Source organism: Gavia stellata, chromosome 5, assembly GCF_030936135.1.
Source record: "Gavia stellata isolate bGavSte3 chromosome 5, bGavSte3.hap2, whole genome shotgun sequence".
Taxonomy (NCBI): Eukaryota; Metazoa; Chordata; class Aves; order Gaviiformes; family Gaviidae; genus Gavia; species Gavia stellata.
In genome coordinates, this window is record NC_082598.1 from 59,791,144 (window position 1) to 59,812,395 (window position 21,252).

Consider the following 21,252-nt stretch of genomic DNA (forward strand, 5'->3'; position numbering starts at 1 on the left):
TGACATTTCAAGTTGTAAGAAGCTAATTCTGCATTAAGGCAAGATTTTTAGCTACTCCAGTTTTCTTATGAACCAAAATCAGAGTATCGTACTTAGGAGGTCTGCGTTGAAGCTTTTAACTGTTTAAGTGGACTTAGAAACTTACAGAACTTGCACCTCAGTGAGAAAAATCTGATTTTTGGAAATGCTAAGCACGTCCCTCTGCCTCGCTGGCAGATGATCCAGACACCCCCCTCGGACTTTATTTTGTTGCTAGCATCTTGGTACAAGTCTGTCAACACAAAGTGCTGTTTCTTCCCTAAGGAAGAGATGAAAAAAAAAAAACCAGCCTAGGTAAGGAAGCACCTTGATTCATACAGAATGACAAGTGAATCCTCAGGAAAAAGTCAGGATCTCCTGGTAACCACGAGATCATTTTAGGACATGTTTATATACAGACATTTACTAAGACAGCTCTTCTGGAAACTATTCACAGTACACTTCTAAGCCTAGACAAGTTTTTAGTGAAAAAATAATAGGAAATTTGAAAAACAAATTTTGTCAGTTGTTATTTTTTTTGCCAAACAGACTGTTGCTAAAGAGAACACAGAAACATCTAACAACAGGGACAAACGGTTAACTAAGAGCTCAGGACGAAGTTCAAAGTCTAGGGAAGCAATCGGTGTGCGTTACCCACCAGCAATCCAACTGCGTGACATAAAGGAAACAGAGACCCCATACATGTCCTTTAATCTTCTCTTCGCAGAAAATTAGGGAAGAACCTACTGCACTCGTGAAACATGGAAAAGTATATAAATCATCCCGTATGCAGCTCATACCATATATAAATCATCCCGTATACAGCTCATACCATATATAAATCACGCTGTATGCAGTTCTTCTGCTCTCAGAAGTTGCCCCATGCTGCAGTTGAAAACTTTCCCCTGCTCCGGACAGGACAAAGTTTCCACGAGGAATTAATGCCACGAGTTTTTAACTGCTTTGTTGTTGCCCGAGTACGAGCAAAAATCAAAAGACAGCAGCTAGTGTAGCACTTCTCAAGATAACTCTTACAACTACTCCACTTTGCATTCTGACAAGACAGAGAGGGGAGGACGATTTCTTTTCCCCTGCAGTGATGAAAACAGCAGACGTTTCGTGATAGACAGAGGCACTGAATTTGTACTGACAGGCAGGTTCGCTTCTCGTTCCCACCGGCTGAAAAGTCTGTCGAAAATGCTTACCAGACAGCAGCTTCTAGGAGGTTTTTCCATACCTCTCTAATCTCTGTATGTTGTTCTTTATATAAAACCTGTCAGGCTTCCCACCTATGTATATAAATTCATACCAGATCTGGCATTCCAGCTTATTGGTACTAAACACAGCACTGCCTAGAAACCAAGCCTGATTTATAACCAAAGCCACTAACATCGTTCACATCAATAGCCCTTATCGTATCCAGTTCGTGCTCGGGCCACAAGGCTCGCAAATTATCTACTTTAAATTACTAATACTCCACTGATGATATGAAAGGTTGTATAACTTCAAGTGGTTCAAGACTAAGAACATCCCTATATGGCTCTAAATTACATGCCCAGGACTTGTCACAAGGCCAAGCATGATGAAAGTTTAATACTCCAGTATGCAAAAAGCACCCTCGACTTGCTTTAAAAAAAAAACAAACCTCAATTACCGCATCTGCAGAAGCAGTTTTTGTATCAATCAGTTCCTATTTTAACACGTTCGCAATGTGTTTAAGCATACTTCACGCTACTACTTGATATGGAAACAAGACTGAAGTTGATAGCTTTCCAAGGACTCCCATCCAGTTTAACACTGCAGAGAGGGACTGTCACTGCCAGCTCCCAAAACTTCCAGAGGATGCTTCCTTTTCTTAGTCCCTATCAACCTCTGTTGCCATCACTGAAAGGTCAAAAATGCATATAAAATACTTAGCATGAGATTCTGTCACTGAAAACATTCACTAAAAACACAGACAGCAGTCACGTTTAAACAGCAGTTCTACAAAGAAGTAAGATAGGTGAAGTGTCAACAAGTCCTTGTTGTGCATTTGCTGATAAATCTCTTTTTCTCTAACTAAAGGACAATTCAATCCTTCAGTGACCGAACAAAGTCTTTCTAACAAGCAAGCGGTTCTCATGATTCAACGCTGCCGATTTTTAAGATCCATTCAGAGAAAACAAGTGTTCATGGTTATGGAAAAGATGTTTTATGAAAGAAAACCAGGCAGAAAAATTTTTTAAACTCACCCAGTATTTAAAAGTTGTTTCAAAAGAAAAAGGAGCTAAGTTCTTCCAGCGACTTGCCCTCCTGATTGTAAATACAGGCTGAAGTCTAAAATAGACAGCCTATCATTCAGCACAGTCACATCTCAACATGCAAGCTTCCAGAGGGTAGAAAGAGGGCTGTAACTTACACCAGGCAGTCCGGGGATAAAATTCACTCCGGCACGGGAGAGCACGCAAGACAACACCGAGAAGCATCAATGCGAGTCCAGAGTCTTATTCAGTAGGTGAAAATCTGCCTCCTCTTAAGCAAAGAATTCTGCTGGGGGTGGGCACTGATAAAACACAACACTGCGTCACGACTGCACTATGAGACAAACCAATCCAATGAAGCTCATATTAAAAGCAACAAAACGTTCCTTTTTTTTTTTTTTTTCCCTTCCCCCAAGCATAGGCATAGACGAGAAAGGAAATCTCATTTTTGACCGCCAGCTGGGCATTTTGGTGGGATCAGGTAACCTCGGAGCAGCCCCAGGTCTTCTATTTGCGAGCGCACTTAAACGCACGCTTAATTCGAGTGCACGTGACGGTAGGGTACGGACATCCAATTCGGGAAAGACGTTGCACGCTCGTTACTTTACCCGTGTCAGCAGAGGTCTCACAGGCTACGCAGGCTGCAGAAAGTTAAAGATGTGCCCGAGTTTTGACTGGATCGATGCCTAAGCAAGCAACTTCGCTTTCCACAGTTCAACCGAAATTACCCAATCTAAATTCCTTCAACCGCTTTCCTTTAAGTGGGAAACATTTTTGCATGTATGTCAAGGCAAAAATAATGTTTGCCTAAAAGCACCCGGCTTAGCTTTATAGAAAATATTTGCTTTAATACTATATAATGCAATTAAGCCATTTTTTTCCGCAAAAAGGAACGTAAAGCAAAACTGCATTGTCACAGTTCAAAAATCTGACAGATGCAAATTTATTTGGACACGTTTCTGGTTTATAACTAAACGATGTTTTAAATTCAGCTGTTAGGTTTTACTCCATTCTGAGTCACTCGAAGCCGTGGCATCGTAATTCCAACATAATAAACTTAAATTGGTAAATTTTCTGCATCCTGAACATTTGACAAAAACCAAATCATTGATTTAGACTTGTAAACACAGACTTGGAAACATAATTCTTACCTCACCTATTTTTTCAAGTTTGAATAAAGGATATTTCTTAACAAGAAGGCAAAAGTTTTCTGACTTGGTTAAATTCAGCTGCAGATGATATTTGGGGATAATTTGGTAAATCTGAAAAGTGGTTTACATTTCTTAAGAAAACTCACATGGATTAGTAAGCCGACATCATCTTCTAAAAAGAATTAGGGCAAAACTCCAGCTAGAAATCTGCAATGCAGAAATGACATTAAAAATCCCCAATAAAAAAAGAATTATAAGTATCAGGCCACGATTCTTTGTAAGAAATGCTGACTCTTTATTTAAGGTCAATACCCAACTACTCCTAAGCTTGCAATATAGCTGCTAACTTTGTGAAAAGCTTCATCTCTTAAGCCTGGTTGCAAAGTCTTTCCTTTTACTTCTGTAATAGCGGGCAAACAGGCTTCCCAGTTTTAGGAAAGTGAGAGAGGTTGATACTTTCGCACTGCTTATGTACAAAAGCAACATATTTTAACAAGAAGAATATTAATCTTTTCCTGCGGAGCCAAACACATCTTAATACACTTTTTTTTTTTTAAAGTAGCATCAATCAATTCAAGTGAGAGCGATCATAATTGTAAACATGAACTCATGTATTTATAGGTCTGGATTCCAAGGTTTTAAGGAAATGAATAAACAAAGACAGAAACTTTCCTGGAGCACTTATTTAACTTTAGAAAGTCAAAAAAAAAAAAAAAAGAACGCAAAATATTATTTCATGTTCCCTTTATAGCTGACAAGTTGTTGATGTCTGTCTTGGAAAAGCTCAAACCCGACCGCTCCGAGGAAGCGCTAAACCCACCCTAGTTCTCCTTAAAGAACCATTCGCCCAGCCGGGAGTAACCCCCACCAGCGTGCAGATGCAGGTAAAAAGACTGTCGAAAGGACACGTTATTTGGGGGGTTTCTACATCGATTTCAAAAGCCCGAAGTTGCCGGCCCGACCTGTGGGAATCATCTCGGAGCCAGGAGAACAAACTGGAACCATTTGAGCGCCGCTTCCCACGAGCCAGCCTGATCACAACGGTGGTTTCTTGTTGACCTAAGCTTCAGAGCTCGGTCTACACGCGAAGCGAAGGATATAATAAACAGCACAGAGAAAAGGAAATAATCTTCAAAGTTTTTGTTCTGCTAAATCAGCATTGCGGACCTCAGGCATGGGAAAATTCAAGCCGAGATAGGTTGACCTTTAAAAAGAGTTACAATTTGGGATACCACTAAAGAAGTAGGCAAAGGAAAATTTATACGACCACAAAATAAATGATGAGGATCGGCTTTTGGCAATGGCAGCACCAGTTTGGTTCCCATCAAATCAAGCATTTGTAGAAATGATAAATATTATATTACAATCTCGATCAGATATCATAGGTTTTTTTAATTGTAATTTATTCTGGTAAATCCACAACTGAGCGATCCCTGTTTGATTCAACAAACCCACGCTAGGCAGATTTATATTCTGGTTTAAATAATGTAATAGGACATGCCAATTTAAATAATTAATTTTAAAGCCCCTTTGTTTTGCATTTCCGCATCAGCTACTTTCTGAAAGATGCCCAGGTTCTCATTTACCAGTAACCACTAAAACAACATTAATTTGCAACTTAATGTAACTTTTCTATCACATGTAATTGGCCTTTTTGCCATTCAGATCGCATATTTAAGCGATTATTCTTATTTTTAAATACATGCATTTTGAGTAGAAAATAACAGGGGATGATTATCATTTTCTAATATAAAAACGTGTAAGAATTGGAACCTGAATACCTGTAAACTGCATTTGCTCAGAAACAGAAATACAATAAAAACATCCGAAAGCTGCAGGATGTTGTTCCAGTTACGTTGTGCCAACTTAAATAAGGTTACTGACCAGCAACGGGAGCTTTCGGGCTTTCGCGTACCTGCTGGTGCTCTAAAATTAGGAGCCATAAGCAGCTAGAACCGGGGACTTCTTGTTTCCCTTATCAGTATTTGTGCCCCTGACCCTGCCTGGGAACCCTTATTACCCCTCAATCTACAAACAAAGAAAATAAAAGTACTGAGGAGGAATGAAAATGGGTGGCAGATGACTGCACAGGTATCACGTAGTAGCTCAAAGAAATTCAGCTCTTGCACTACCTTTATTTCTGGTTTGGAAGTCCCCCGTGACCATCTACACCATGGGGGACTTGAAGCAGGATACCACACGTCGATCATTACCTGGAAATCAGCCCTGAGGTCCTTGAGGCTAACGGGGATTTAACACGGCTCTACCAAACACAGCACCATTTCTGGGTGCTTCGGTAACTCCGTTGTGCCTAACCAGTACCAATAAAACTCCGAATATCTGCTCTGCGGATAGCCATAAACACAGGTCAAGCTGGAAAGAGCCGGCTCCAACCAACAAAAGCACAATATGCTTTTGCATATTGGGTAGCAAGCTCCAACCCATTCTGTTATCTATCAGGATAATCTCCAAATGGAAAGAGATGCATCCGTGTTTCACTGCAAGAAAAACCATCTCAGGGGCTCTCTGGAAAGTCTAATGTGGTAGACATACAAATTAAAAAGTCACTTGGCATTCAGGGATGGAGCTACTCTTCTGCTCCGAGGAAGCAAACCATTTGGATGGGCTTTCTTGATGTCTCTGAACTCTGTCACACTGTTGTCCAAGCCTCTTTTTCCAGCAAGCCCCCGGGCTCTCAAAGAAGACATCCCAACCCAGCTAGGAGACTTCCACTCCTGACGGTTGAGGTCAGTTGGCTGTGCTTGCATAGGCCCGCAGGGAGAGCTGCCATGTTACAGAGCGTGACTCTGCTTGAGATGACACTTGTCTATTGAGCGAGCGAGCCCTGGGAAAATGAAAAGGAGGAACCCACAACTGGAATTGCCGGAGGCAATGACACAGGCTCCGGGTGTTGTGTGGCCCGGGAGAGCCAGGCTGGCTCCAACCCCTGCCACAGCACAAGCCCAGGCCGAGCCAGGAGGAGTTCAAAGGCAGCAAACCCATGCTGAAGGAGCAAGGCTTCGGCCAGCACCGATTCAAGCACTGCCCCAGTTCATGCTGGGAACCGGACTCGTATCGCCCGCGACTCTGGCTGATTCACTGGAGACTGAGCGTACTACGTCCAGACTAAGCCCAAGGAAAGGGGTGAACTGCTGCTCTGAGCTTCCCTGAGCTTAAGCCATCATTTCCCCTCCCCAGTCCCATATCCGAAGGAAGCAATCAGCACGGGCAAAGTATTTCTAAAAGCCCTGGCTACTACTGACAACTCAAGAAGCATTATCCTGAATTACTAAAGGACCTATACTGACTTTACACAGAACATAGAAACTGCATATGAAACGCTCCTGTGGCAACCCAAAAATATGCATTTTGCAAATTCAGAGGCTTATGCAAAGATCCCCTCGGTAAAAAGCCAGAGTGCGTTTGCCAAAAGTCAACAATGTGAGGTTTTCAGATAAAGGAAACCTGACGCCTCAAGCCCCAGACTGCCTGCCATTTCCATTTCGGTTTGGGTTTCAGAGAATAACCGCTGTGGAGTCTTTTCCCGTTGAGCCAGAAGAGATGGCTGGGGCTCCCCCGAGTCCAGCAACCCTCTCTCTTCAAAGGGAGCTGGAGTGAGTGAGTAGCTATCAACGTGCCAAACCACACTGGCTGGCTCTCACTGACAACCTCCAAAATTGGTGTGGACAGCAGGACAGAAGACCAAGCGCTGCTGAGATGAGCTAGCTGAATGTCAAGAGGAAAGGACCAGGGATACAACCAAAGAGAGGAGGGACGATGACACTCAGAGGTGCCAACCGGGGTTATGGGAGTAAGTGGCAGTAGATGAGGCCAATACATTGTGACAATGGAAATTCTGCTTTTTTTTTTTTCTAGGAGCTTTGCACTAATAAAGATATAAAGGTGGAAACAGCAACGAAAGCTGTAACCTTGGCTTCATTTCATAAAAATAGGAGTCAAATATTACACCAGGAGGCTGGTGACCATGCCTAATACTGTCTGGAGACCATCCAAAGAATGGCACCAGCCAACTAATAGGCCTGTCTCCCCTTCAAAGTCCAATAGCTGCTGATCTCTGTTCTTCAGAGCCCATGTAATGGCCCACATTTATCTCCTGTGGCCTTTGCTGCTAGAGACATGAGGAGCATGATGGCGCAGCAAAAACCTTGAGTTCCACCTACAAGGCAGAGTTAACGTGCCGGCTGCTTCACCGTAGGTTGACGGTGCTGCTGGAGCAAACAGGTGGCCAACAGACTTGTCACATTGGCTAGGAATTAAATCATCGCCAATGCAACATGCCAAAGAATGTCCCATAGTTGGGTACTTAGCTCAACGAACACCTCCAAGAGGACTTATTAAGGGTATACAGTCCTGTGAAGCAGGCCAAGAAAAGCTAGGTGTTATCCCCTAGAAAGGAAAATGTTGCTCTCCACTTCAATGCTTCTCCTGTGCCAGAATTAGCGCTGCAAATCATAGGAAAAGTGGACCTACAAACCAGCTTAATATGGTGGCTTGGTCAGGGATCTTGTTATCAAGAAGTCTCTCCCTCAGATGAGTTACTGCTCAGGGAGAGATGGCTCCATGTGTTATTTGGGCTTTTCCCAGCCTGGTGGAGCAAACCCTGGTAACATTAGAGTTTGTGCTTCAGAAGTCCAATGCCTACATCCTGGTGGAGCACAAAGAGTCTTCCTAAAGGTACGGGCAGGATAACGGGACACACGTTGCCTCCAGTGAACCGACGAGCGTATTCATCTGCAGCAAGAGCTCAAACAGCTACAATTTCTCTGCTTGCTGACAGAGGCTATAAAGAGAAAAGAAGGTCATTAAGGTAGCAGAAGGTATGTCTTTGAGTACATGGCACCAGCAAACAGCGCCAGTGGTCAGCGTGCCTCATCCTCTGAAAAAGGTGTTTATGGCTAAGCTGTGCTGATGATAGTAATGTATTACAGCACCCCGATGGTTGCCCAGAGGAAGAAAGATAGCATGGATGCTGCTGAGAGGTCAGAAATAGCAAAGGGGATTCCATGAGGAACCCTCCCGCTTCCCTGTCTTTCTGGAGAAGGGTGAGAATCAGAGCTAGCCGTGCCAGGATCCTGCTACACCCACCACGGCTTGAACGGGGACTTCTCTAGACCTATGCATTTCCCTTGCAGAAAATAACCTACCCAACGAGGGGAATGGCACAGCACTGACACAGACCTCTCCGCTCCATCCAAGCACTGAGAGAAGAGCCACACCACGCCAAGGCAGGGAGCAAATTCCCAGAGAGCTGAAGTATCGGAAAAAAATCAAGCAAAAAAGGAGAAAAGAACCTAAAAGAATAAATAAAATGAAGTCTACAGCAGCCAGGTATGACAACGAGGCCGCGTGAAGAGAGTCCTCCGGAGTGTGGAAGCACGCATGGAGCACATTTCTTGCAAGACCTGGAAGGGACCACACCACAGTCTACCTCTGTCATACTGATAAGGAAAAATCACTCACTGTTACCCATAAAACAAATGAGCACATGGATCATCATGTAAAGAACACTGAATACTCAGAAAAAAATTATAGAAAATATTTTTTCTTTTAAAGAAGTAAACAAGGAATCTATAATTAATAAAAAACTGATTGTTTCTGGTCACCAAGACCTTCAGAAGTCATAGAAGTCGTTTCCTCTTCCATCTCTTCTACATATAAATTAAAAAGGGAAAATTAATTATGCCATTTTTTCAACTGTCAGTCAGTTCCTCAGCCTTGAATTAACCAGATACTGAATTAAATCGAATGAATAAAATTATGTGAAGAAAACACTTGCTCTGAAACGGTGGAATACATTACTCCCAAAATGGGCTTAATATTTCAATCAACACTGTCTCCAAGCGTTTAACAAATTACCTCCCGCAATTTGATTTTCTTTAAAACTTCAGCAGACATGAACACCTTTGAATCACTTCATTTAATACAAATAACTAAACAGATTACAATAAATTTGGGCTATTATTACAAGCTTGTTTCTTTCAAATCCAAAGTACCAGGGTTTTAAAATAAACATAATCCTTTCCAGTTTTAAAAATTTCTCAACAAAGCAAAAAGCATTTTCCATTCTCCAAAGTAATCCAGAACATAGACCATATTGTTCACTAATGTAGATTCAATCTGGGATACACTGATGTCACTAATCTAACGTGAAATTCAGGTCTGCAGAAGACCATTCTGTGTCTACTTTAAAACACAATCATCAGTTACTGACAAATATATTTAAAATATATAAAAAATTATGAACTGACCCACTGGCTACTCTACTAATCCTGGGGTTTTATTTTGCCTGGGATTTTATTTTGCCTGGGATTCTCTAGGGTTTATTCAGAAAACATAAAGTAATTGCATACAGTCAGAGGCACAGTTCTCCATCAAGAAAGTCTTCCACAAGAACATGCAAAAACCCACAGCAAGAGTGCCTCACGGGTCGATCTAAAGAAGGCAAATACCATGAAAGGAATAATGCTGGAAGAAACACTAGGTGAACGTAGAGGCAGAGGTAATATGAAGAAAACAGAAATGTGCAGAATTACTTGTTCCAGTCAACAACAGTAACTGAAGTTTATTGATTTCAGTTTCAGCAGCTAAAAATCCATGAAAACATTTTTATATGATACAGACAATACTCTCCCATATTCAAATTTCTATCAAAGTAATAATATAGGCTAGGTTTTTCTCACAGTCATTGCAATTTACTTATCAATTAGTACAATAAAACCTATTTTAAAATATAAATATTACTAAGTGCGAATAGTTTTTGTATCCAGTTGTAATTTAGCTGTTCAATTATATGGAAATAGATTCTAAGTAAAGAGACTGAAAAAATGTAACTGTTAGCTACAAAAATAGCTGGACATTCTCAGCCACTGTCTCTCAACTGTACCCTTTATATCCACTATAAAACTCTTTCCAACACACTAATCACATCTATTCAGAAGAAACTAAAATCATATGATTTCAAACTATTTTCATTAGAAAAACAGTCCTTTAACAACTGCTTTTACTCTTCCATCTAATTATATACTCTTAGAGGCCAAATATTCAGTTGGTACGCAAAAATAACCATAGCCTTTTATTAAGGATAAAACACCAGATAAAAGTTCATAAGAAAAATAAAGATGCTCTTTGCCTCTACCAGCAACACTGTCCAATATAGGAAATTACATTTAATTTTAAAATTTTAAATACATGTATGTCAACATCTTAGCAACTCCGTATCAGAGACTTACTACAATTAAGTCTGTTCACAGCATCGTAACTTGCTGGACTGCGTGCCTACTATTTCCTTCGAGATACTTCACATAATAGCCAAGATGTTAAAAAAACTACCTTTCTAAAAAGCTCTCCCCTAACTCAATACTAAATAATCTGCACTTAAAACCCCACAGCCCTGCCAAGAAATCTTACCTATCCGGAATATTTTTGTGACCAACAGTCAAACAAAAAAGATTGAACTGATTAATATTTGATTCTGACATCCGTCTAAGGACGGCATAAGAACAATACGTTGTAAGGCTACTCAAATTAGAGGGCTAGCACTATCTTTTTTTTCTTTTACCTATGCACCTGTCACACTTTTTATGCAAAGGCTGTTTATTAAATGCAAGCAAAACCGCTGATTTCCTATTTCATAACAGTAACGATCTGATCTTCTCCATATTCAATGTACGTTTCTACAAAAAAACAAAATTGATTTTGAGGACAAAGCAGCAGCTATCTAATCCACAAATAAAAACTACAGCAATGTTCTGCTCTTCCTAAAACAAGCTTGAAGCCATGATTATATTAAAGACACAGATGTGAGAGGGTTTTTCAACTTCCAAACAGATATGCAAACAAAGCATTACAATCCAGGGGCGCAGGTAAATGAATAAGCAAGCAAACTACGTGACGTTTGTGCAGCGTCCTCTCAAATCCTGCAATCCCTTCTAGAAAGTCTGGGTCTACATCTCCCTCTTCTTTACTCATGTTCTTCTCGCATGGCTTGGTCTCAGAAACTTTCCATGCCTGTAACGGAAACTTGAGCCAACTTCTTAAATGTATGATTTCTTCATCTCCACTCATCATCCACTTCTGTTTCTGAGAAGCTCCTCATCATGACACCTGTATCTCAAGAAGCAAAACAGGAAACATCACAGGGATGAAGCAAGGAAAGATGAATAATAATATGCCTCTGTGTCTTTAATAAAATCCCAACTTTCATTCAAGTTCCTTTTAGGAAATAAGAGTTCCTTTCACAAAACCAAAGGTTTGCCAAACTAGGTATGTAAACATCGCGTGCCAAAATTGGGGTAACCAATGAAATCTCCCAATCTGCACCTCCGTTCCTGACACGACGAGCTGGAGAAATCCTGTACCGGCTAGCCTTGCGTACTGTGGAAAACATCATCGGGTGCCAAGCTTGCAGAACTAGTCTGCGGCAGCCAGCTCAACTAAAAGAAACCGCTGACCCATCTACTAGCTTATCCGCTACTGAAAGCAACGCGAGTTATCTTTACCCAGGACCCGTTTGTCCAAGCAAGTAGAGCTCTAGCCCAGAACTGAGACGAAAAACAAAGTAGTAAGCCTCTCCTCTACTTTCCCCACTGCTCCTTAATCTACGCAACTCCCACAGCACGTTTGCATTTTTACATACTTATCAGGTACCGGAGGAGACGCTTCCTCTGCATTACAGCAGTTTAACTACAAGGTGACAAAGGCCTAAGGTATTTTCAACGTGTCTTTGTCCTCAAAATCACGTCATAAAATTCGGGGTTGGGGTGGAGGGGAATTGCCTGTCTGTTTCTGCCATCCAAAACCTGGGATCAAGCAGGCCCAAAGCCAACAGCAGCACTGTTCAGAGTCTTAACAACAAAAAGGCAGAGGGATGACTCACCCACAAAACGGAGACACAGCCATCTTGTGTCCAAACAAGCAGCCCAAACCATTTGTCTGCCTCACCATTTTGCCCAAACGCTGAACGAGGGGGTGCAGGAGAAATGATCTCTGCAGCCTCCCCAGCCATGAAGCCTTCAGGGCAGATAAGCAGGCACCAAAACCATTCTGCCAGCCAGCTCTCAGTGAGACGGAAGCATGAAAGCAATTTTATCTCTCCCTTTTAGGGTTAAGGCCATCTTTAAATAAACATTAGCACCAAAATCTCTTCCTAGCAGAGGCAGAGCAGATCCTACCTCTTATCAGCTACCATCTCAAATTCTCAGAATTCCACCTCCCATCTGAAATCCTCCTTTCTTCTGCAAAAGCACTTGACAGCAGCATGCTCCATACACGGGGCACACTTCACTCAGAAAGCCAGCACAGCCCTTCGCTAACTCCTCCCAGCAAAACGAGGGGTCCTTTCAGCTCTCCTACACTAGAAACAAGGGACAGCTGTAGGGACAGAGTCCCATCCGAGCACAAAAAGTCTTGGCTTTGGTTCTTGCACATTGCAGTAGAGAAGATAACTGAGCCTTGGACAGTCAAAGCAAGAAACCCTCTGATAACACTTCTGGGTAATGCAGAAACAATAGCTGTTAAGTAACCGGACAGAAATTTATTTGCTGTGCAGGGATTATACGTCAAAGAAAAATACATATTCCCTCAACTCTGAACGCGTGAAAAAGTCCTTACCCTCAAAGTGCTTAGGAGGCACACAGACCTGCAAGCCTGTGCCTCAGTGATCATGCCTGCTGTTGAGAAACATGCTATTGCCTACTCAGGAAAGACAGCTATCACAGATTTCAAGAGCTTACCGAGCACAAAAGCCGAGGCAGCCACACACGTCCCGTCAGCAAGACATCCAGAACATCTCCAGAAACCATCCAATTATTTTACACCACAGTGATCCTTAATCTTTTATCATGATGATCACCGTATACAAGAAACAGAAACCCCAATTTCACTGTTGCATAATCATTGTAACTCCATATTCTCTCTGAGCACCAGAAATCAACTGCGGACAAGTAATTCAACTTATTATTGACATCCTCACTCATTAATCATATGTCTACACTCAGCATACGCAGCATACAGATTACAAGACATCCAGGCTGCTCACTGTTGCATGCAGAAAGAGAACTGCAGAAAAAGATTATTAATTGTCAGAAAGATCTGAAGCTGGCTGTCACCTGAAACAACCGAGGAATTTTCAGTTTTCTTTTGAAGAGACAATATACTGCCAGGCTGGTACTTCTAACTTTGATCTTCATAGCAGCCAACACCAGCAGAAGAATTTTGTAGCTCAGTAACAAAACACAGAAACCTCCCGGACTGTTAACTCAATTACAGTATTTTGGCAAGGAAGCCTTCCCCTTATACCTTGGGGAAAGTCTTAAGATTAAACAGTGCATGTTTTAAAGGCACACGTGCCTCAATTGTTTGGTGTAACTGTTCATGCACCTAATTGCTTTGAGAGAAAAAGTATTCCATGGCAACTTGCTTGGAAGACTGGTATTTTTCCCTGTTTCCCAAGGAAATAATGGTTACATAATGGTTACACCGACTGTCCCATGCACAGAAACTTAAATTATAAGGCCAATTTCCACCTGATCTGATAGAAAAGGGTAAAGTTTTCCCAGGTGCTCAATTCCTACAACAGGCTTGCAGAATAAATAACCGAGGCAGCCCCCCTGAGCAATGTGCCTGGTTCACAAACTTCAGGGAGACGTCATGTTTTGATTAAATATACCCAAGAACTACGAGGCGGTAAGAGGCCGCTCAGGCACTGTGCAGCTGGGAAAATCCGGGATGCTAACGGTACTCCTGTGTAATGGAAAAAAAGAAGGGAAGATGTTTAAGGTGCCACCAAAACTGAGAAAGCTGCAGGAAACTCTCATCTTCACTAGTTCAGCTGCTCACAGAGCTACTTTTTAAGCAACAGAGCAATACAGCAATGCCTTATGTGCCCATCACAGCTTCCATCTTTACGTGGGCTGCTGCTGCTGTATTAGCAGGCACTTCTCAGGATTCGTTAAAGGCACTTGGTCAACAGTTGTCCTCTTTCACCAATGAGAAACTGGAAAAGTAGACATACAGGTGGCCTCAGAAAACCCTAAAAAAAACCCCAAATGCTTCTCAAACCCTTTCAACAAGATCCTACCCAGGCAGGGTAAGCTAAGCACTGCCACGACAGGTCAGTTGACGGTCCATCTGTTTGAGAATCCTGCCGCCTGTGATCGGGACCAGATGCTTCAGAAGGTGGAACTGCTCAAGTAGTGAACAATGATGTAATTCACCCAAAGGGGAAATTCCTTCCTGACCTCATCAGTTAGCATGAAGGTTTATATGCTTAAATTATTTTTAATCCTATTTACTGCAACTCTGGACATTGTCATTATATATATAAATGTCCAGGTCTGCTTGGAATCCGACTAAACTTTTGGCCTCGGTAATATCATGTGGTATAATTATGCCAGGTTTCAAATGTGCTGATTTTCAATTTCATTTAAACATCCCTTTGTTGTTGCACTATGGGAACTAGCACAGCTATTAACCACCTCTCTTCCCCAGCTTGCACAGTAAGCTCCCATGCCATACTGTGTGCTCTGTTACAGAGCGGGAACATAACCTGAGGCAACAACTTAGCAACTTCTATCAGTAATCCAGCAACATTTCTATATACTAAATTTCTGGGGTCTGCTGGAAGCTGGCAGCTCCACCAGAATTTCACCAGGCCCTAGCCTCTTCCAGATCTTGCTGGAAGGTCATTTTTCTGATGTTTTCCACTCCAGAGCTGCCACCCTGACAAGCGAAGTAGTTTGCCCTGTGTTGTGCTCTTTGAACCCCCCTGAGATTCTGATAAATTTAGTTCTAGAAGAACAGACAAGAAGCATACCATGCTGGGCTTTTCAAGGAAACACGGGAATCTTTCCCTCTGAGCAAAGATTTCCCCCTCCCATCTCCATGCCTGAAGAAAGAACAAGTGTTTAACCAAGCAAAACCAATCCCACTTTGCTCTTGGCTGAGGTTCCTGTGGGCTGCAGGTTCCTCTGTGCAATAACTTTAGCCCATGTTGTTACTTACGGATGAGCTTATGATGTATTCATCATGATTATTATGCCAAGTACTTACTAAAGCTCCAGTGTGATTAGTCACTGCTGTTTCTGCTCACACAATGCTTGCAAGAGGCATTGAGGTATAAAGCCACACCTCCATTCAACAAAAGTTTGGTGAAAAAAAATATAATGATGTACGCAAGCAGCAGACAAGAAAGGGAGACTCTTAAAGCAAACTTGAGGTTCTGGATCCTCTCGTCTCCCTAAAACATAGTCCTGCTTTCGGTAACTATTTGGGCTGCATTTTGTTCTCACAGCCTCTAGAGCTAAAACTTTGGACCCAAGGCCACAGGTTCTTAATCCCAACATCTTTAGGAGAGAAAGAGTAGGTCTGGCTGATACCTCATGGGAAGATGGCCCCCCAAGGAGATGACAGAGTTTTACAGCATCTGTGAGAAACACTGCATAGCCATCACTGTTTTACCGCAAGTGTTTTGATTACGGGCTTGGAACTGGTGAATTATGGCAAGATAATACTTCTTTGCCTCAACCAAAAAGAAAATTACACCATTTCATCCCTCTTTAGAAGGATTTTCAGGCAAGCAACTGGCCAAGAAAAAACTCCTGTCCCAGCCTATGGTCCATAAACAAATGGAGCTCTTTAATGATCAAAGTAGCACTAACAGAACTGGTAACAGGCACCACTTTACCAACTGTTAGCTCATGAAGTAATACAACCACATGCAACTTCTTTCTCTGTTTGAGTATTGTATACTGATTAGAGTCAATAAAATCACAGGTGTCATAATGGCAGTTAAATTGTCCCACTGCATACTTCTCAATGACCTCCCCATGCTGTTTAATAGTTATGCAGCAATCTTAGAAACTCTGTTCCAGAGCGATGATCTTAATACGTTCTTTCTAAGAGGCCATAAACGCTTGCCTGTTCTTCTGTCTCACATGTGTAAAGATGACATGCTGAACTGAATACTTCTACAATGCTCTTAGGCAATGCTCAAACAGCGGTCCAAGCCACAAGTTTCAGAGCGCTGCCATACCAGCATCTCCAGGACCTCTGATCAGCCGTTGAGTGGTTTGCCTTTGGCATTTCAGGATTTGCTGAGGTTGAAAGAGAAGACAGTAATGATACAGAACAATTCTCCCATCAGCAGTGGCAAAAGTAATCTTGGAGGCCTTGAGTGCAATGCTTTCACTGCTCTTGGGTCGTTACTGAAGTCAAAAAGATGTGATATTTTCTGTTTGTCACACACAAGAACAGAGTTCGGGTAAGGAAATCTTTTAACAGACTCAACAAAGGTATTTTGGGCTGTTAGAATTCTCAATCTGTTGTGCTAAAATTAGCTTTAAGTAAATGTGCAAAACAAGCAGTACATACTTTGCCTAAGAAAAAGTCCGCTGGCCACTTACAGATCATATGAACTCGGGTTATTTAGTTGAGCTAAGAACATCAATTATTCCAAGCCTTATCTGGCTGTAGATTTGGACCTATTTAGCAATGGCATTGCCCCATATCAAAACACACGACGAGCCACAGCTATTTACCAAAGCGAGGGGAAGTTCCTGCAAACAGCGGTTGCTGCCATTTAACAAGACGGTCATGAAGAAACGAGGTAAGATTGAAAAAGCCTGCGCCTCTGCCTCTACCATTCCGACCTTCCCTCTGAAAAGAAAAAGCAAGCCTTCCTCTTCTGTCAGCCCACCCTTCCTTCCCTATTAGAGATTGGACGTCTTCGACTATCACTCCCTGATGTCCACCAACCAAAGCTACTGAAGATGATATTCTGACTTTTTTTCCCCCTTCAAGCTTTTCATCGATCAGTAAAAGGGTTCCCTAACTTCTGCTCTGTTTTTACAACCGGTGTCACAGAAGTTGGTTCTAATATTGCTCATCGGAGCGTACACCATGATCTGAGCAACGGCAAAATAGAGTCATTCAAACATACCGAGTACTCTGTGCTGGGTAAAGTTCACGGCAGCTGTTGGAGTCCCAGAAAGACATCTGAGAGGAGCGCCATAAATAACGACATCACATGGAGTCTCCCATTGCACAACCAACATACATCTTTCCTGCTCAGGAATTTATGCTTCACACCCTACGCTGTCAGTCAAAAGCGTATTATAAACTATGTTTTCAGGATGATCCGGAGGATATTTTGGAAAGTAATACAGCCCTCCTGCCGGCCGAGCCTTTTCAAAATACTCCTTCTATTCCGTTACAAAAAAGATAAATGTTTCTATAATCTTGTCCAAACCGTGGTCTTTCTCAGCAGCAAGCTATAGGTCCACGCGTGCCTTTTATACATCATGGATGTCTAAAACCAGTTCCAGCAAATCTGACAGCCTGATGGAAACTGAAGGGGACTACTCCCTCACAGACTCAGGATCTAAGTTTTTCTTCAGATGTGCAAATGTAAGGTATTTTCTCAGATCCCCATTTCAGCAAATCCCTAATCTGAGCAGCCCTTTTTTAGGATTCTTAATTCATTTTACTGTTAGATTAAACTTAAACCCAGTTCTCCTAAAACATCTCATTCCTAGGTCTCTGCAAGGGGAGAATGACTGTTCAAAGCAGAGCCTAGCTATAACTGAGAAAGACGATATACGGCTATTTTATAAAAATGAGGGGTTTTTTTTTCTTCTTCTGGCGTCTTGCCACAAATTGCCTTCGAGGGCTTGGTTCAGAAATTCCAAATTCAGTTTATTGTTTTTCTCATTGAGAACTAACTCCTTTTAGCAATTCTGTTAATCTTGGAGTTTGAAGTTATTTTTATTAAAGTAACGCCCAGAGTTTAGATATTCCATAAAAAGATTAGGAATTATTTTTATTAAAGTAACACCCAAGGCTTTTTGCTCCTTGCAAAAATCCGGCAAAGCACCTTCATTCTTAAAAAGGTTCTTGGCCTTTTCCTTGTAAACACAGATTTCACAGAGACAACTGAGCACTGAGAAGTTTTATCGGCCTTTTTTTATCAGAAAGTTGGAAAAAAAGTTATTAAGGCAGGATCTTTCCTGCCTAAAAAAATCCTGAGCCTTTTTGCTCTTAACACAACGTGTGGGTTTTTTTCCTCCTCCCTTCTTCCCTTCTATTACGGAAGAAGTAGCACCGATTTCCACTCCCCGACGTCAGATTTCTCATGAGACATTGGCGCTGGCTTTGGGGTGTTCTGCCAGCGGTCAGTATCTCTGGTCACACTCAGTATCTGTCCCTCAGCCAGGAGGGAGTCCCGCCGACCCAGGCGACACCAATTTCTGATGGAGCTTGTTAGACTACAAGAAACTCGTTCTTAGCCCTTAACTCTTATGCCACAACAGAAACGGGGCTGCAAAGTAAAGGATCTTACCTCCATTCTCAAGGGCCTGAGGCACTGAAACCTTCTGCTCTTCAGCGGCAGCCCTGTCTCGAGGACAGGATCAAGTGCTGCCTTTTTGTTTGAGTGACTACGTTAATAATCTAGGTGACATCACCCAGGTTCCTTACCATGACTAAAACACCGTTTAAGTGTTTGGAGGGGAACGGGAACGCCTTTTGATCACTACTTCCGATTTGGAACATAAGCAACCGCGACTGAAGACTGCACTTTGTCAGCAAGCCTCCTCCTAACGCTATTGCTCTTTAGGCATAACAGGCCAAAGACATCACGCAGTTAATAACAGGTTTTCCAGCAAGGTGCTTCTTCCCCGTTGAAGACTGCACGTAGTGCCAATTTTCAATCTCTTTAATGTAGAAATTAGGGCCGGGGCAAAATCTTTTCAATTCCTCTGAAAGCGAGGTTAAGTTGCAACATACTCACCTTTCTCTCTGCAGCGTGTATAATTTCAGCTTGCTCAACAGCGGCGGCACTCCTGAGTTCAGGAGGACTTTAAAAGGAGCGATTATGCTCACGGAAGTAAGCTAACGTGAATAAACTGCCCAGGCAACAGGGAGACATTCCAGAGCCCTGTGCTGTCACCAGGCTTTTGGCCAATGCTGCTTAATCATATATGCAAAATGCAAATTACAGAAAGATTCATCACAGGTTAGAATATTCTCAATGAATAATTTTGCACTGGGCTGAAGAAGCTTCCCCGCAAACCGTCCTCGGACGAAGGCACTGGGTCTTCTCCCCGTTTTCAGAGCTTCTACTGGTGTCAGCAGTAGAAGTGGTACAGCAAAGGCTTCCTCTGCGGGTCTTCTCCACGGATCAGGCAGTTTTGGAAGGGAAGTTTGAGAGCAAGTTTAGCACCTCCCGAGAATCACGCTGCTAAAATTCGTTAACTCTTATGGCTATATGGCACCACGGCAGCTGCTAGAGGCTATGTTCTCATCTGGGCTCAGCCAGCACGTGCCAATTCATACTATCCCGGCATGTAACACTGGACTGAAACTCAAAATGCTCATGGCACGGGGGAAGATATTTCCACTGCAAGGCCCAGAGTCTACAACATCTTCAGCTTTAAACACAGCCACACTCACAGCTTAGAAATATTTAAGACCCTCTCGAGCCTTGTCACAGAATTTACAAAGCTCTGCCCGAAGAGCTTTGATCTTCTGTGCAGCACCGAGTATAAAACCTAGCCAGCCACATTTTAGTTATGAGGAGAGAGATGACTTTTCCACCACTTAACAGAAGATTATAGTTTTCACATAAGATTATAGAGTCATGCTTGTAACTCCATCTGAAGACTGCATTTACAAAGATCTGACTGTTCAGCAGCTCCCATGGACACAGCGGAGCGGTCAGATTCTCAAAAACATCCGAATTATAATCGAGAGCAACTTGTTAACGCTTTTTTGCGGTACCTTACAGATGCAAGGTTTTAACTGCTTTGAAAGCCTTCCCTCGCATACTTTGTGTGATCAGACACCACTAAATCTACATATAATAATAGCTTTTTAAACAGTATTGGGTAAGCTAGAAAGATTTGCCTCTGTACAGCATTCTCAAAAATAAACGCAACTAAAGATTAACTTTAGCACAATTTTTTTTTTTAAAGGTCACAAGCTTTCCCCATCCAAGACATTTAATAATTCAGCATGAGCAAAGTTCCACGAGAGTTTGAGAATCTGTTCCTGTGCATGCCTACAAGCCCGACTGCTACAAATGGACACACACAAAAAAAATAACAGATCTATTGTCTCTACCCTATCTGCCTTTGCTTTTAGGCACTGATTTTTTACTACTAATTAAAGAAGGCACTTTTCTTTTTTTCTACACGCAGTATTGTGAATTAACGGGTTAAAAACGCTGCAGAGATTTGAGGTAAAATTTCGAAAGCTGACCGCACCTTCCGGCCCAAAGCATACTTGTACTGTAAAACCGAAATATATAAATACCCCAATGTAAAAACCCCAACAAAACAGGGTACAGTTTTGCTGGGACAGAAAACTTCAATAGCTGCGCTGAAGCCAGGAAAGCAAACCACTACCCGCTCTTTGCTCGTGGCTCAAGCAGCATTCTCTTAACACCCCAGCAAATGCAAAAGGTAGGCGCCCTGGAAAAGCGTTTGCTTTTGTTGATTGTCCTTGAAAACGTTTTGTCTCCACAGGTAAGTTCGTGAGATGTTGTGCCACTACCTCAGGTCCTTACAAGCGGAGCTGCAAGCCCCTCGGAGTTTTCTAAGCGCTTCCCGGTGCCTCCAGCTCGGCTGAGAGGAAAATTGTATAATCATGAGGTACAGAGAGACGGCTGGGTTCAGTAAACTGGAAGGAAGGGGTTCATTTTGACATGCTGCTTTATTGAAACCCAGGGAGCCGCGTGGGATGGCGGCTGAGGGCTGTAGCCCCGGCGAGCGCTACAGGAGATGCACCATTAGAGAGGACACATCCCCGCGCCGGCCGCTCGCCGGCAG

The 21,252-nt window shown here is 42.4% G+C and overlaps 1 protein-coding gene across 2 annotated transcripts in view; it reads right to left on the minus strand.

The window, feature by feature from the left end:
• The window catches only part of SLC20A2 (solute carrier family 20 member 2), a 40,865-nt gene extending 38,366 nt beyond the window's left edge, over nucleotides 1-2,499 (minus strand). For both annotated transcript variants that reach the window (XM_059817505.1, XM_059817503.1), the window contains exon 1: nucleotides 2,417-2,499. The gene's annotated coding sequence lies outside the window, so the exon portion shown is untranslated. The remainder of the gene's footprint in view (nucleotides 1-2,416) is intronic.
• Nucleotides 2,500-21,252: the final 18,753 nt, after the last annotated feature.